The sequence below is a fragment of the Trifolium pratense genome, linkage group LG4, assembly GCF_020283565.1.
Source record: "Trifolium pratense cultivar HEN17-A07 linkage group LG4, ARS_RC_1.1, whole genome shotgun sequence".
NCBI lineage: Eukaryota > Viridiplantae > Streptophyta > Magnoliopsida > Fabales > Fabaceae > Trifolium > Trifolium pratense.
Genome location: NC_060062.1, coordinates 16,020,855 through 16,038,367, shown reverse-complemented (window position 1 = coordinate 16,038,367; position 17,513 = coordinate 16,020,855). Strand labels below are relative to the sequence as shown.

The 17,513-nt window shown below is 32.5% G+C and overlaps 1 long non-coding RNA gene across 1 annotated transcript; it reads left to right on the top strand.

The window, feature by feature from the left end:
• The first annotated feature begins 9,977 nt into the window (after positions 1 to 9,977).
• LOC123882010 lies at positions 9,978 to 12,082 on the top strand. Its single transcript, XR_006799663.1, has 2 exons — positions 9,978 to 10,374; positions 11,768 to 12,082. It is a non-coding gene; the product is annotated as an uncharacterized LOC123882010 (long non-coding RNA).
• The last annotated feature ends 5,431 nt before the right edge of the window (positions 12,083 to 17,513 follow it).

Genomic DNA, 17,513 nt, shown 5'->3' with positions numbered 1-17,513 from the left:
GGAGGAGTATTGGTTTGATTGGTAATTCAAGCTCTGAAGCATTATAACCTCTGAACCAGCGCTTCAGCCTCTGAAGCAATGTAACCTCTGGACCCTCACAACCTCTGAAGCTGACATAAGCTCTGAAGCTCTGTTTTGCTTGGTTCTGATACGCGTTTCTGTTTTACTTAGCTTTTTATAGTTAGTTAGTTAGTTTTGTACAGTTGTAATTCAGTTACGTTTTGTTTGTCCTATGTAGTTATGCAGTTACTTGCATTTGAAGTAACCACCTATGGTATATAAACAATTAAGGCCCTTTGTGGAAGAATAAGATTTTTACTTTTCCTTTATTCAATTTCTGCTTATTCTAAATTCATTCTTCATTCATCTTTCATCCTTCAGTGCTCTTTGTTTTGGGTTAATCCCCAACAGTGGTGTGGAGTATCTATTTGTCACCGTTTTTTGTTTTCTTTTGTTTTATATTATAATCAGTATCCGACTCACTAGACCGTCTAATTTGGTTTGGACGTGGCATCATGTGATTTCAGCTTCTTCATATTTAATTGAAAAAGAATTCGTACCGTCATTTGTGTCATCATCGTTTGTGTCATCAACGGGACATGCCGCTTGAACACCCTGTCGGGAAGACTCTCGACACAAAGAGTCGGATCAACAACCATTGGCTCTGATACCACTGTTAGGTAATGGGGGATCATCAAATCATGCCTTGAACAACTTCACAAGTGAGTTGGACACCATACTTTAACCCAAAACGTTAAGGTGTTAGGTTTATGGGTCGTCTCACATATAAACAATTCAACATTCACTGTTTCATCCGATGTGGGACTTAACTCACACTTAAAATTAGAGATGGCAAAAAACCCAAACCCGAGAGACCTACCCGAACCCAAACCCAAGTCAACGGGCGAAATCCGATTTGACTGGGTTTGAGTTTGGGTTTGGGTGACACCCGATAATATGGGTGTGGGTTTGGTATCAGACAAACCCACACCCGAAACCCATACACCCACCCGAAATATTTTATAATTACCTAATTACCCCCCATAGTCTCCCTCAATTTCCTTTGAAGACCTTAATTTTAGTTGTAATTTAATTTCTTGAAAGTCTATGTTGTAATTTCTTGAAAATCTATGTTTGAATTTTCTTGGAAGACCTTAATTTTAGTTGTAATTTAATTCAAAGTCTATGTTGGAATTTAATTTCTTAAATTTGCAAATTATTTTCAAATGTGTTGCGGGTTTGGGTTTGGGTTTGGGTGGAAAAAACACGAACCCAATGGGTGTGGACGTGGGTGTTGTTTTGCCACCCGAACAACCTTTGGGTTTGAGTTTGAGATTGGGTGATGATTTTGGGTGTGAATTTGGTAAGTGTCAAACCCGCACCCATGAACGCCCATTGTCATCCCTCCTTAAAATACCAACATAAACCAATTTATTGTTGGTGGAACCCTGAACTACTTTACTTTAAAATATGTTAATATAAATATAAATATAGTTGATTACTTTGACCCATGGACTCGGTGACGTTATTTTCATGGACCACTCTCGGAAAATGATAATCTTGTACGGTTGAATACTATACAAAACCAATTTTTCAATGTATACGTATAGTTAGCAAAAAAGAAAAAATTGTCTAGAAAAAGAAGTTAGCATAGAATTGAAAATTATTCTACAATAATTTAGTTCAAAGGTTGTCTATTTATTTCAATACTATCTCCATATGTTTGGTTTAAAGTTTGCAAATATACTTTTTATCAAACTTTATTTTCTAAATGTTTATTTGATAAAAAAATAAGTTTCTTACTAGATGATTTTTTAAAGCCATTAAAATAGATAATTTTGTCCGTTTAGAGCTGATTCTAACAAATTTTGAGCTTTGTCAGCCGGATTAAAAAGTTTTCGAATCTAAGATTGACACTATAAGGTATATCTTATGGAGGTAAATAAGTGGAAATACGAGAGTTCGAACGTTGATCATGCATACAATGTCCCTATCACTTGATCTATACTCACAGGATGCCTGCCAATTTTTTTTTTATTTCAATAAAAACAAAATAATAGTCCACCAAAATACATTTACTTACATAAAATATCTATCTAATTTATATAAGAAAGTTAATTGTTCTGGATAAGTCTAAACTACTCTTACTTAAGGTGCTTCCATGTATCCCAAATGAAGATAATTAATGTCCAAAAATTTAATGATTGAACTAAAACTACACTCATTTTCTAATGAAACCAAGTCATATAAAGCCATTTGGGACATTTGTAAGTGGAATAGTATTTTATCAAACCAGATTTTACAATATTTAGAATGAATTCCATAGATAGAGATATTTTGGTGTCAAAGTCACTCCTTTCGATGCAAACATGCATGGTTCTTTTAGAAGGACAAGAGGAGGGAGGGGTGGTTACTATGATGGAGAATGCTAGAGGATGGTTGGAGGCTTGGAGCAATGGTTTCAGGAGATTCGACCGTGGAGTGCAAGGAAACTTGATAAAGAAAGATTAGTTTGGCTAAGAGTGTATGGTATTCTAGTTCACGCATGGAATGATACTTTTTTCGCTAAGATAACTAAACCATGGGGATTCTTTTTAAACATTGACGATGTGACGAACAAGAAATTATCCATGGATCGGATGTGATGTTAGAAAATAACAGAGCTAAAGAAGAAAAATAAACACAATCACAATACAAAAATATAATATACTCTAAAATCGGAGAAAAACCACGACCGTTGTCTAAACCGACAACTAGAGAATATTACTATGTGACAATTTTTACAACACATAAATTTCTCTTAACCATCCTATGGCCTCCAATACACCCATACTCTCCAAAATAAACATTTAAACTAAGTTGGATATAAGCTTAAAGTGCTACGTGCATCTAAAAACAAAGAACATAAGTCTAATATATATCCTTGGTCTCCTTTCGTTTCACCACACTAAGCAATGTGAGATTTCTCCAATAACTAATTTTTAAACTCTTTATTTATTTAAGAGAAGAAACTTGACAATTAACCCCAACATGTAGCCCTTCATATGATTCAGGCTACTAGTCAACATGTAGTGGATAATGATCAATTCTTTGACGTTAAGGTGAACGGTGAAAAGTTTTACTTACGGGTCTACGAGAATTATGATACCTCAATCTCATGTGTACTGATATTGAAAATGCTTTAATTTTCAAACTGATACCAAACTTTAAGAAGTCCTGAGTTTTGCATATTGCTCTTTTAGGTTTTATTTTTGTAATTTACCCTATATACCTTTAAGGTGTTTGATAAAATGTTTTTCACATCATAAATGTGTTGGATGTCCAAAATGCTCCAAGAATACTTCAATTATATTCTATTATATTGAGTTTTCTTATTCAATTATTTGATGCAACACTTTTGGCTTAAGGGAAATTCTGAAATAGTAGTCATAAATATTCATGAACTTAAGGAGTATAAATCCAAATCTACAAGTATACCATATTAAATAAGCTTCAGTTCCCCATGTAGTTGCTTAATGATAGGATCATGGCAGGGTTAGCCCGTAACTCAAGCAAAGGTTTTAAGCTCCCAAAAATATATATAAAAAAAAAAATATTAAGAGAAATAAGCCTTTTATAAATCATAAGTTGATTAGTTTATGGTAAGAAAATGTCTTCGGAATACAGACAGAGGCCTTCGGAAAAAAAATAGTGTCTCCGACGGAATAAAATAATATGAGCATTTGTATTCTATGAATAACGGAAAAATATTGAGACTTCGTATTAAAAAAAAAATTGTAATGTTTGTTTTTCTTTTAACACTTTCACTATTTCTCTAAATAAGCAAAAAATCTTCACTTCAAAGTTCGCTTTAGGCCCTTTTTAATGTTGGGCCGGTCTTGGATCATGGAGGTTAATAGAGTTAATTAAATAATAGTGATATTTAAATTAGGAGTCCTTCTTTTTGCGCCCCCGACCTTCTCACGTCCCTTGAGCTTCCAATTTTACCTCTCGCTACCTAGGATGTGAGTGTGTAAAATAAGAGATAATTGAAAAACATTGTTCATTGGCTAACCTGCGAACATAATTCGCTTTCCACATAGTGAACCGATCGGTAAGGAAAAACGATCTCCCATGCAGTCAAATATGATTGACGCATGGCCAAATGTGATTGGCCACATATGTGATTGTGTCATAGCTCTAGCCAATGAGAATTCATGGTGAATTCTATAAATTCACACCATTTGTGTGAGAAAAAAAATTCTCTCATTTTCTCCTTCTCCCTCGTTCTATCATTCTTCTATTTTTTTATTTTTTTTTTCAATTTTGTTTGTTATTTATTCATTGTTTCGTTTTTAAATTATCGCATGGTTTGTCCCTGGTTACTCATATCGGTCCCATCGATGTTGTTTATTTACCATGGTTGGGAGCGATATGATAATCTACAAGTGGCTTTTTTTTTGTGTCCAAATTGGGAGCGATATGACTAACCAAAATGAATGGGTGTATAGAGGCGGAGACCTGTAGGACCAACAAAAGAGCATGTAATCATAAAAAAAACAAGTTGAGCTTGTAGGCCAAATTCTTCCGGTAGAAGTCGAGATGCCTAATGTAAAAGTCGAAATGCTCGATGTACCTGAAACTCTTCCATTTGAAGCCAGCAGATTTCAATTAGACCAATTTTATTTTTTTCCCCCAAATAAAAAACGATATGACTATCCTGGTTTTCTTTTATCACAAGTGGGGCTTATTGATGTACTTTTTTGTCTAATGTAATTTTGCTTTTGATTGTAATGAAAATCAATTTTCTGTCTAATGCAATTTTTGTTGTTTTTTGTAACATACATGTTCGCTTTTTAGAATGTGAACTCGTTACCTATTTGCTCTGTAAGCAGCGAATGCAAGCCAGACATAATGCAGTTGCACTACGAACATCTTAAAGACGGTAAACAAAAATAAAAATAATAAAAATAAATAAATAGATAATATCAAAATATTTGTTTCATATATACGAGTAGTCATTTCAATTGGGCCTCTAACCATTTTGCGTCAAAAAATCAAAAAGTGGTTAAAGTCGTTAGTCTAATGATATACACTCTTAAACAAAACTAATATCATCTTGTGCTAAATTCAGTATTTCTTCCATAAAACTATCATCTTCAAGGTATATAACCTTCTTATCAAGTTGAGGTTTGACAGAGTCTCCAACTACAATACTATCGTGAGCACGTTTTAGATTGTTGTAGTTTTCTATTTGATAAACATATCTAGTGGGCCAATTGTCAACACTTTCCACATGATGTGGTTCCCACAACAGACAATCCAACTTTAAATGACTTCAAATGTATTATCATGAAATGGTTGTCGGTCACCCTTCCGAGGCACATCAGTGTCTCTCTCTAGAGGTTCACCATCGAACAGGAAATAGATTCAAAATGCACGTTGTCGGTTAGTAGGACAACAATGTGTTTGTATTTTTGTGCAAATAGAAACCCAATGTCAGGCATCATCATCCATTTGTCCTCAGGTGCTAGACCAATACTTGCCGGAGTAAAAGCGTACTTAATTTGATTGAATCATGCTTCACTTGCTATCACTTTGAGATATCGTTCCTTGTGTTTGTACAGTTCAAGTGTCAGCAACAACACAAAATTCGCAATGTTGGTCCCCTGCAACTTCTATCACGTCTTCAAATAATGCGTGCATGAAAGGAGGCAGCTAAGCCAAGTTGGGCTAAGCACATTTCAGTGTGGCAACTAGCACCGGATGAGGAGACCGACTAGATTTTCATGCACTTTATTTCTTGCATATAATGATTGGGATACGAGTGTGTCTGGATGCTGAGAGTTCATATGCTCAAATAAAGATGGTAAACGCTTCGTAGACCGCTCCTCCTGACTGTAACTTGGCCTCTTTGTCGCACATTTTGGCGCACCTATAGTTTTGACGTGGAATGGAGGTGGACACATTGACATCGTCTGAGAATATACAAACTGTTTGAATTGTTCTTTCATACGAACCTTCAAGTTGTGGTCAACACCGATTAATAGTTTTTCACTTTTTCTTAATTTGTTTTTCAAAACCCATGACTAGTAAAATAAACCAGTCATACCAATCGTTAGTTGGTCCAGTGGTGATTGGTGTTGGACTTGGTAGGGAGGGCCACAATTCAACACCCGTAACTGCAATCGATAGATGAATGGAACCACTTGTTGCCAGAACTAACCCGAACCAGATTATGCAGTAAAAAAAAAACAGACTTTATAGACCTTCTTCTCACCATTTCTCCCCCACTCTTGCTCCAAAAAAAATTAATAATATTCCTTTTCAATGCATTTGATTCTTAAACTTGGACGCAATTTTTTTTAAATTTTTTTAGAATGTGTTCTTGAATGGAGAGATTCTCATAATAAACATCTGAAATCTATAATCTAAATCCGGATTTTAAAATTTCAGCTCTTTGCAAAGAGGTACACATTCAAGTTTTTTTTATCTGGGAGGGTTTGAAAAGTATAAGGTGGGGGAGAAATAGCCCCTTCCTTTTGACTGATATGACTAGTTTTCTTAACAGTCATATTGGGCTATGTTTGTTTTAAATACTACTTTTTGCCCCTTACCTACCCGTTAATTGTTTTGGTCTAAATAGATGAAGAAAAAAATTCATTTCGCACCCCCATACACCTCCATTTTAAATATACTACTATTGGTAGTATTTTGAAGAAGACTACTCTTGGTAGTATTATTTTACTGTTCTTTATATATTAAATTAAATATAAGAATTTTGGTCTAATTTACAATTTTATTTAAATTTTTGTCTCATTTTTTTTTGTGATTTATTTTTATATGCCCCGATTGTTTCAAAATGGCCGACTCAATTGATCAATTTACACAAATTAAGGAAAAAATGTATAAATAATATAGAGAGAAAAATAGTTTTGCTAAAATTCACTTATAATGTATTGATATATTCACTTTCACGTACTATAAATACAAAATGAAAAATATTAAATGGAGAATGAATGCATCTTTAGTATTAGTTAGAGGATATAATTGACAAGAGTAATTATTATTTTATTGAAAATTAAAAGAGATAAAAAAAATTGGATTACCATGATATTGGTACAAAGTTTCCACCGTCGTTAGCGATGACTAATCGAAATCCTAGAATTTTCTCCATGCGATGACTAATTGAAATCCTACCAACAAATTTTTTTTCATACGCATGAGCCAGAAATCGAACCTCTGACCACATGCTTAAGAGGATCAAGACTCTTACCAATTTTAAAAGAAATAACTTAAATTTAGATAAATTGTATTTAAAATGGTATAATAAGAATTCAGATACATTTCTATTTAGATCTAAGATCCCAATCTCAAACACACTAAAGCATAGTTGGTCTCCTTTTTTTTTTTTTTTTTGACAAATGATAGCATAGTTGGTCCTTGAAAGCATAATGAAAGGCTTGAATTTAACCTCTAAGATATGAATGAGAAAATGTAGCAGACAATTTCTGAGAGAGCCAGCTAAGTTCTCACGACTTAGGGTATCATTAGGAGAGGAGGAAGAGAATATATATTGTGGAGATGAATAAATTGGGCTAATTGGACCCATTGGCATCACTTGCATGGTGGCATACCTTTGTATTTTTAAGAATTCCACGTGCATACACTACACTTAAAAGCTTTTGTCACTTTCAAATGTTGCAATCGCCAAAAGAAAATACACAAAATAATAATAATAATAATAATAATAATAACTGAACAGCCCAAGTTAATTATTTGTTAGTAATTGTTAGAAATTTAGTGGTTAGATTGAATAGCACCTTATACTTCCCAATCTCTCACCTAAGTTAATAATTTCAGTAAATTATAATTTCACTTTTTCTTGGTATTACATATGTATATTGTATTTTTTATACTGTTCTTTATTTTAATGAGGAAAAGAATTAATAAAATATAAAATTGACCATAATTATGATGACCTTTTTTAATAATAATACAATTTTTTTTGTTCATAGAAGAAATGATAAATTATTGAAAACTCATACACACAAAGTGGAGGGACCGGAGATCGAACCCTGATCATGGTCTCTGACACTAGCAATTTTGATATTTCTGTCAATTAAGTTATGATTTGTGGACATAATAATATAATGAAATTGTATAAAATAAGAAAATTTACTTATATTTTTTACCACTAAATATGAGTACTATTGTTTAAGAAGCGATAGTAAAATCATACATTTGTCCTGTAAATATAACTCATGATAAAAAAAAAATCAAAAAATTTCCCAAAGGCGAACCTATAATTAAAGGTTGGGTTCGAGGTTATTTCCGATGCAAGAGAGAAATTAGACACGGGGGCCCTTTATCATTTTTTTATTTTTGCTTAGCTGAAGATGTCTTGATAAGTTGAGGAATTTCTATATTAATTAGTTGAAGAGGACAAGATTCATTTGATTAAAGGTACTAGGAATGTTGCAGTTCCATCTCACTCTCTTTATGCTAATGATATTTTGTAAAGGTAGAATTTCTGATTTACAAGCCCTAAAAAATTTGTGCATGCTAAGTGATTAATTTCAGTAAATCTGCTCTTTTTGCTGGATCTATATCTCAATCTACTATGTTAATGGAAATTGTTAACTTGTTTGGTTTCTCAATTGGTCCTTTACCCTTTTGGTATCTTGGTGCCTATTTTCAAGGGTAGACCTAAAGCTTGTTATATGCAAGTAGAGTGCGGCTACATAAATCAATCACTCAAGACATGATGATTCATAGTATTTGCATTTACTCTTGGCCTACATATTTATTGAAAAATTTGGAAAAGTGGATAAAAAACTTCATCTGAAGTGGTGATATTATTACTAGGAATAGTTGGTGAGTTGATATTATTACTAGGAATAGTTGGTGAGTGTATCATGAAAAAACATATGCAAACACTACAAGAATTTCCTGTACTACCAGTCAAAATTATCGGCCGCCTTAAGCCCACGAAAATGTTTACAGTGGCGGAAAAACCCGCCAGAAATGTATCCAAGAATTTTTTTAAAAAAATTACGGCGGTTTATAATTGTCGCAAAATAGAGGCAGGAATTGAAAATTTGAACAGGGGAATTTGCGGCGATTTAAAGCCACCGGAAAAGCGTAGTAAGTTAGCAGCGGTTCGGATATCGCCAAAAACTTTAGGCGGGAAAGTTGAAAGTTCGAAAAGCCGCCGCAAATTTAAAAACCCCGTATCGAAGGAGGTCCAACGGTCACAGAATTATTCCCTAGTTATTTGCGGCGGTTTAGGCCAATGCTAAAGCCAACGATCTTATTTTTGCAGCGGTCTGAAGCCGTCGCTAATTCCATAGTTTTTTTCTTACCTATATATATATATATATATATATATATATATATATATATATATATAACTTCACTTCTCTTCTTTCTCATACTCATTTCTTCCAAAAAAAAATTCTCTATACACATATTATCGCTCCCTTCTCTCTAAATTTCTACCGCTCTTTTATTTGTTTTAAATTTGTTTTTTCTCTCTAAATTTCTATATATAAAAAATAATCTGCCTTGTGCTTAAGTTTTTAATGTATCATTTGGTTTTCTAAAAAAATAAAAAGACCTTAAGACTTAACTTTCATTTAGTAGACCTAAGCTTTGTATAATTTAAAATTATTTTAAGACAATTAACATTAATATTTTTTCAGAGATAATTGACTTTTTTTTTTACATTATTATTTTATAATTTTTTTTTGTTACAGTTATTATTTTATAATTTGAACACATGTTTCTTATATGGTGAACACTCCGGTACACGTATTATGTGGACGTGTATCGGTACACTGCTGATGTGTATAAATTTAATTCGTCCAGATATAATCATAATTTAACATGTCATTTTAATACTTATTTAGATATAAGTTTTCTAAATTACTCTTTTAGTTTACAAAAATTTCAAAATGACACCATGGAAATTATTGTAATTTTAAAATGTTAAAACATGTTACAGTATTCATCAAAAGAAAAAAATGTTACAGGCTAAAACATTTCTTTCTCTGTCAAAGGTTTTTTCACGGTGGAAACATTTCTCTGAAACACAAACTCTGTCCAATTTTGGCCTCATCCCAGCGGCGGCGCTGCCTCTCTCCACTGCGTAGTTCTTCTTTCACCGCCGCTTTTTAGGGTTTTGTTGTCTTAATTCTCTGTTATTGAATCTTCTATTTTTAGGATTTTTGAAAGTTTGGGAAATTGGTCTTCTTCTCTCTTCTTAGTTTCACTTGCTTTGTAAAGGGGAGATCCGCCGTATCACATGCTCTCACCGAAATCACACGAGTTTTCACGCCGAATCACTATCGTGTCGCCGCTGTAACCTGAGTTCGCCGCCGCCACTACCTTTGAGTGAGTATTCGACACCTTACCTCTTTCTTATAAATGTGACCGCAACTGTATTTGATAGTATCACAATATATGCGCCTAGTTTAGTAAATTGAAGTATGTGTAGATAGTAGTTACATCATCAAAATTATGTTTTATCTTAAGTGGGTTATGATAGCTTATCAAATTTATAATGGTTGAATCAATGAAACTGTAAATTTTGAAACTTGCCGAAAGTTATGATAGTTGATCCTTGTTATTTGCATACTCTCTTATTAATTCACATTGTTGATTTAGTACTGTATGAATGGAATTGGTGTCCGTTGGAGTGTATGCAGCGCTAATTTCTACTTGCTGTTGTGTGACTTGTAGTCCTCCTTTGCCGTTACCCCCTTAGTGTTTTTCCTGCGTTCTCCTCCTTTGTTATAAGCTTTTTGTTTGGCTGGATTTTTGTGTTTGCTGTTATGTTCCCAGCGGTTTGTTTTTATGCACTTGTTTTTTTTTTTTTAGATTAAAATTTCTTTCATAACTAATAGCCGAAGTTTGGTTTGGCTTTTTTTAACGGGAAACAAACACAGAGATAGATAACTGGTTACATAACACCAGATGCTTCCTAGCAGAGTAAACTTAACATGGTACATAAACAGTTAAACACAAAATCCATGATTCACAATATCCATGTGACAGGAATAAACTAGTAGTTGGTAGTTTCAATACATTGATTGTCGTTGTATTCGTGGATATACCAATGAGCCAGCCTGGATCTGATGTATGAATCCTTTGATCCATATAATGATATTGGCTATTTGCTTATAATTTGTTTAATTTTATTGGGGGTTAAAAAATAACGAGTTAATAGTAATTTAGGTTAGTTTAATGAATCTTCATAACTCAGGGTTCTAATGCCCTGGGAACATAGTTTTGTTTTGTAGAATGTGGTTTGGAAATGTCAATGAGCAAACAGAAAAGTTACTCATTCTTGGACACTCGATCTGCCTCTTAAAATTAAGCAGGCTATTTAAGGGGTGAGAGAGATAATTGTATATTTTTCTTTTTCATTTCCAGAGTTGCGGCTTAAAGGTTAACTATATAACAGAATATAAAGTGGCTTTTACCTGAATCTCTTGGTGAGGCTGTGTCCGTTGCTAGAACTTGTAACCACCAGGTTGCAAAGAAGTAATCTTATTAATAGATATGATACCATCATGGAATCTTATGTACTACCATCACATGAGCACATATGAAAGTTGAGGGATGTAGTTATAAAATGTTACAACATACGCAGTAGACAACAATTTTCTTCGACAAAGCAGAACACATGATTTCCCTCGTTATACACGTGTGAGTAAACGCAACATTCATATTTAATTCGTGAAATATGTTTTCCCTCTCTAATATTTATCCTCAATTTATGTAGTTTATGGAGGAGGTGGAGAACTCGGCTAAAAAGGCAGGCTTGGAATGGAGGTGGAAATGACGATTCCTGATTCACAAATCACGAGCAATAGGACAAGTATCCAATATGATGCTATTTTTGTGGCTTTTGAAAGGACCATATATAGGAATTTAACCGTGTAGACTTGTTTTCAATTATGTTAAGTTATTGGTTTGGATTATGAAAGGTGTTATTGGTTTGGATTACTGTTAAGTAGTGTATTTGCTATGTACTCTTTGGCATAACTTATGCCTACACTTATTTATTAATAAAAATAGCAAAGCCGTGGTTTGCGTCCTTGTTGTTGTTGTGGGGCTGTGTTCTGCAATTCAGTTACTGTTCATGTGTTTCATGGTATGCACATCAAGTTACAGAGAGCATGTTTTAAGTTGGAATATTTATTCACTTGATTCGTTGGTTCAATTTATAAAGTTTATTTAAAAAAAGTTTCAGTCACCATGTTTATGCTTCCATCGCTACTTAAAGTTCTCACTTAAAATTGCTCCCTGTTTCAACAATGAAGCATACCATGAATTCACGCTTGTTTATTAGTTTAAATATGTCTGAGTAGCTCACGAGAGGACCGTCGTACCGATGGAACTGATATAAAATTACGCGCTTATTTACTTATGACGAGAATACCTTTATTGTTCTGAAAATTCTGTTTTTAAAACTAATAGTTCCCTGCGAAAGTAGGAACATAGAAATGCCGTTTACGCGTCAACAGAACGGCAATGGTATTGGACTTAGAAAATTCAGATTTTTAATTAAATAGTTAGTGAAAGCACCCGCTAATAGTTTGCGAAAGTAAAACAATGTCTCTAATTTATTATTTTTCTACAATAGCTCTGCAGCCTATTCTCCGACTCACGAACAGTGACCAACCATGTATAGTGACCTCTCCTTAAAACAAATGAATATAATCCACAAGCACACGCGCAAACTGGGACATCAAGCCTACTTAAAAAACCAGCAGAGCACCAGAGCTGCAAAAGCAATGATCAATTGTGAACATTGCAGATCACTGCCATATAACATGATTTATGGCAGGCCAAAATCCAAGCATTTGACTAATCACATAAAGACCATAAGAGATCTAAACAAGGCCTATAACATGATTTCACAGAAAATACACCTGTCGGAGTGGTGGTTCCTTGCACATATTTGTTGCCATCTTTGGCATATGGTGAAAAGATTTTACTAACTTTTTCCTTCTTCAAAGGTCGAATACTTTCCTTTGTCAAAGGTGTGACCAGCTTTTCCACAGGTTGTCTTGGTTGTCTGAACATGGTCAGTATAGTTTCCTTAAAGTCATCAATTGACTTTATCACCATAGACACCTGTGTTTGGTCCTATTCAAATTGGAAAATTTTTTAAAACTATGGACAAACACTTTGTGAAATATGTAAATATTACTTAAGTTATAAATTAATTACCTCCCAATGATCAAAATTTTCTTCTTCTTTAAAAACCTCCTTTGTTATCTGCGGGCTTGTTTTAGCACAAGGATCCCAATGATCAAAATTTTCTTCTTCAAAAACCTTCTCTGTTTTCAAAAACTTCTTTGGTGGGCTACAAGTTCATTCAATAATTTGTTTTAATAATTTATTTTAAGTAGATGTTTACATACAGATTTTACAAACAGATTCAACAACAATATACATGTCGATTTATTTATTTAGAAAAAGGCTAAAATATCAATTAATGAGAAAAAGTCAGTACAAAACAGATGCAAGACACAAGCTAGCCACAAAAAGAACCAAAACAACAGCACCGAGCAGCAAGACAGCAAAACACAAAAACGCAGGCAACAAAAGCTGAAACTACTGGAGAATAAAACAGTATACATATAATAATATACCGAAAAAAAATCACATTTAAAAAGAACAAACATATACCTGTCTAGTAAATCTACGAACGATATTCCCTTATAATCCTCCTCTTTTTTTACGTCAGAAACCATCTTTTTGTGAGATAATGGTGACGTAAAGGAAGCTTCTCCGTCCTCCATTCAGTGACAGCGATTTCAATGAAAGAAAATACACTGTGTTTTGTTGCGTGAATTTGTAGGAGTGATACCATGATTATATATAGAAGGGTTAGGGTAGTATTTTTGAAGAAAATCAAAGTTGAAAGATTTTGTCAATTTTTATTTAGAGGTAGTATTTTTGAAGAAAATCAAAGTTGAAAGATTGTGTTGTGTTTTCTTCATCCTGCGTGACGGCAGAATAGGGTTAGACTTAGAGATGCTGTTTAGGTTTAAGGTTTAGGTTTTTTTTTTTTAAAAAAAAAAACAATATATAACAAAATATTAATATAAAATAATAACAAATGGTATGAAGTACTAAAGTGATTGTTTGTCTTGTTGGTATGTTGTATGCTTTTTTAACTAGTGGTCAAGGGTTCAAATCTCTCTTTTGTGTCAATTTATTTTTTTTGCTATTTTTTTTAATAATTTTTTTTGTGTACAAAGGGGGCTAAAAGAAAAACGGAAAATTAGAAAGTTAAATGAATATTCTGAGGCATGCAATAGCCAGATATGTCATCAAAAAGAAGTCTCTAAAGATTTCTAAGGGAGCCTCCAAAACATGCAAATCAAAAAAGTTTAGAGATAGACTAAAGTTAGCTAGTCAATCCGCCAATCTGTTTCATTCACGCCAAGTACGGTTTATATGAACCTGCCAGTTCATAATTTTTTAGATCACGAATATGCCGAACCAAGGTAGAAATGTTTCCTTTAATGGTGCAATTTCCTGTTACCATGTGGACTAGCACCTTTGCGTCACTATCAACTTGAAGGTGCGTAATTCTTTGTCTCATAGCCAAATCCATACCGATATACATTCCCCACATTTCCGCATGGAGCGTATTACAAGTTCCAAGCTTGCAGACATAACTAACTAGACAAACCCTGCTACTATCTCGGAGAAGACCTCCACACCCTGAACGGTTGACTGAACTTGATGGCACACACTAAAGCTCAGTGAGTTTGACCCAACCCTCTCGAGGTCGCTTCCGACCAATGAAAATAGTATTCATTTGTTTAGGCATACTAGTCAAGTTTTTCTTGCATATGACTAAGGGAATCACTTCATCTTAGTCAATATGTTCAACTTGACCTAATTGGGATAATAAACACTTAAGAAGTTGAATTTCAACAATCTGACGATTTAATCTCATATTGTTGGAGTAACTATTACTCAAAAAATCTAGTTATTATGAAATAGTAATTAAGTCACAGCCAGCTAGACTGAAAGGAACTAGAGAGATCAAATATTGTCAAGTTAACTGTGCAATTTGACCAAATTAGAACGGGAAACACTTAAAAATTCAAATATCGACAATCAAACAGTTAAACCTCAACTAATTAGATTAACTATGACTTAAGAAATTCAATTGATAAGAAATGACTTCTAAGCCTCAACTAATAATGTCGATTGTGACTAAAGAAATCAAAATTTATTCGTCAAACCATTCAACTTGAAACATATTTCATATGTACACTAGCTAATTATACTTACATTCAATAAGGAATTCAAATTTTTTCAATCAAGTCATTCAATATCACCTAATTGGACTAACAATAACTTATGAATTTAAATTTCGACAATCAAGCATGTCTAGAATAGAACAATATAAAAAGTTCATTTCAAAACTTTAATATTTTTCAAAACGAGTATGAATTAAATATGAATTTTCTATATCAAAATATCAAGATAAAGGTAACAAATATTTTGACCTAAAAATCAAATTTTGAGCTCCTTATTTTTGGACAAACTTCTTATAATGTTCTATACATATTTGCAAAATAATCATAAATACACATCAACTTAACAACATCAATATAATTGCATGCATAAAAATTTAGTATGGATGAAAATATAATATTTTTTTATGAAGATGAAAAATTAAATTTAATAATTTTGCAGAGGCTAAAAACTTATTTAACCGTATAAAATATTACGAACCACTAAAAATTAATAGTATTACAATAAAATATATACACATTAAAAATTATTTATTTTTTTTGTAAAAAAAGTAAATGTATGGTTAAACGATAAATAAATATGTAAACAAAAAAAAGATAAATAAATATTAAACTAATAATATTAAAACAATTATTCGGAAAAAAATTGAAGGATACCATGCATAAAGGATATAGGATACAAATTTTATATGACCATGAATTTAATCATACCGCGAAAATATTGAAGGCCATTTTAATAACTCATGAATTAAAATATTTAAATCTTGTTAAAAAAAAAACTAGGTTGAAAGATTTGATATGCTTTGATTTATTGTGGAACATGATTGATGATTATATTAATGTGAAGGATACATTTGCAAATATTAAAAAATAGTGTTAAAAATAAAAAACTTAATAAAGGAATAAAATATGCATTAAATGCTTGCCACCTCAGCGGTGTACCAGTACACGTCCACATAATACGTGTACCGAAGAATTCACCTTCTTATATATATATATATATATTTTCCGCGCATTTTTCTCCATCATCTATCTAATAATCAGGACATTAATGTATCAAGTATGCATGTTCTTTTTCCGACAACAAAATCGTTAAATTTAGCTATTATCACATTGTTATCTAGCATGCGCAACTATCATCCAGAAAATTCGTTAACGGTTAATGTCACTATATCTAATCTCACATAATAATCATCACAAATCACGGTCTTAATTCTCTCAAAGGCATGTTTTCTTAGAACAATTAAGTATTGAATCAAGATATTTTTTTTTTTAATAAAGTGAGTGATTTATTTTGGAGCGTAAAATAAGTAAACTAAAATATATATTAGGTTAAAGTTATTAATGACCTTCTGTCAGTACACGTTGTTGGGAAGAACTCAAGTTTAATTTCTAGAGGAACAATTTTTTGATTAGATTTTATTTATTCCGTGACCAAACTCTAAATTACTAGAGTCTCTTTTCCTAAGAACCGAAAGGTTAACAACAATAAAACTTTGAATTAAAATACCCGTTATTTTTATTAGAATAGAAGAGTTATAGAAAAATAAAATTATAAAAATTAAACATAAACAATACATTTTTGCTTATAAAGTGTTACAGAGGAATTATAATAAATAATAGCATTAACCATTTAAATTTATTTATATTTAAGACTACTATGAATATAGATATTTTTTGTTTATATATACTCCACATGGAGCAGTCATTAGAACATCATGAAAAACTGAGTAAAAAAAAGAAGAGAGAATTGAAGTAGTGGAAAATAGAGAAACTATCACAAATATCAAGAGGACTTTTTATTGGTAGGGGATATATCAAGGGGACTTTTGTACTTTATAGTCTAACTAAGATGATGATCCCGATTTCAGGGCATCTGTTTTTACCAAGAAAAGAGTTTTAAAAATTAAATAAATGATTATGTACCCCAAAAAAAATTATTAGAAAGCATAAATATTAACTTTTTGAATTAATTACTACTAATATAGGCATACAATTTCCACAAGACGTTGTAGCTCATCTGATAAAAAATTGTTGAAATTATTAGGCCGGACATTGTGGTTGGGGTTCGAATCCCGAGTGTTTCACGTGTGTGAGTTTATGATGGCTTTATCATTTCATTTATTTAAAAATAAAATAAATATAAATTAAACTCTTTATCTCCGCTTAGCGATGAGCAGATGACCGACAGAGAACATAATTGGACAAAAAAATGTGCTCTCCCCATGAATTATTTGTTTA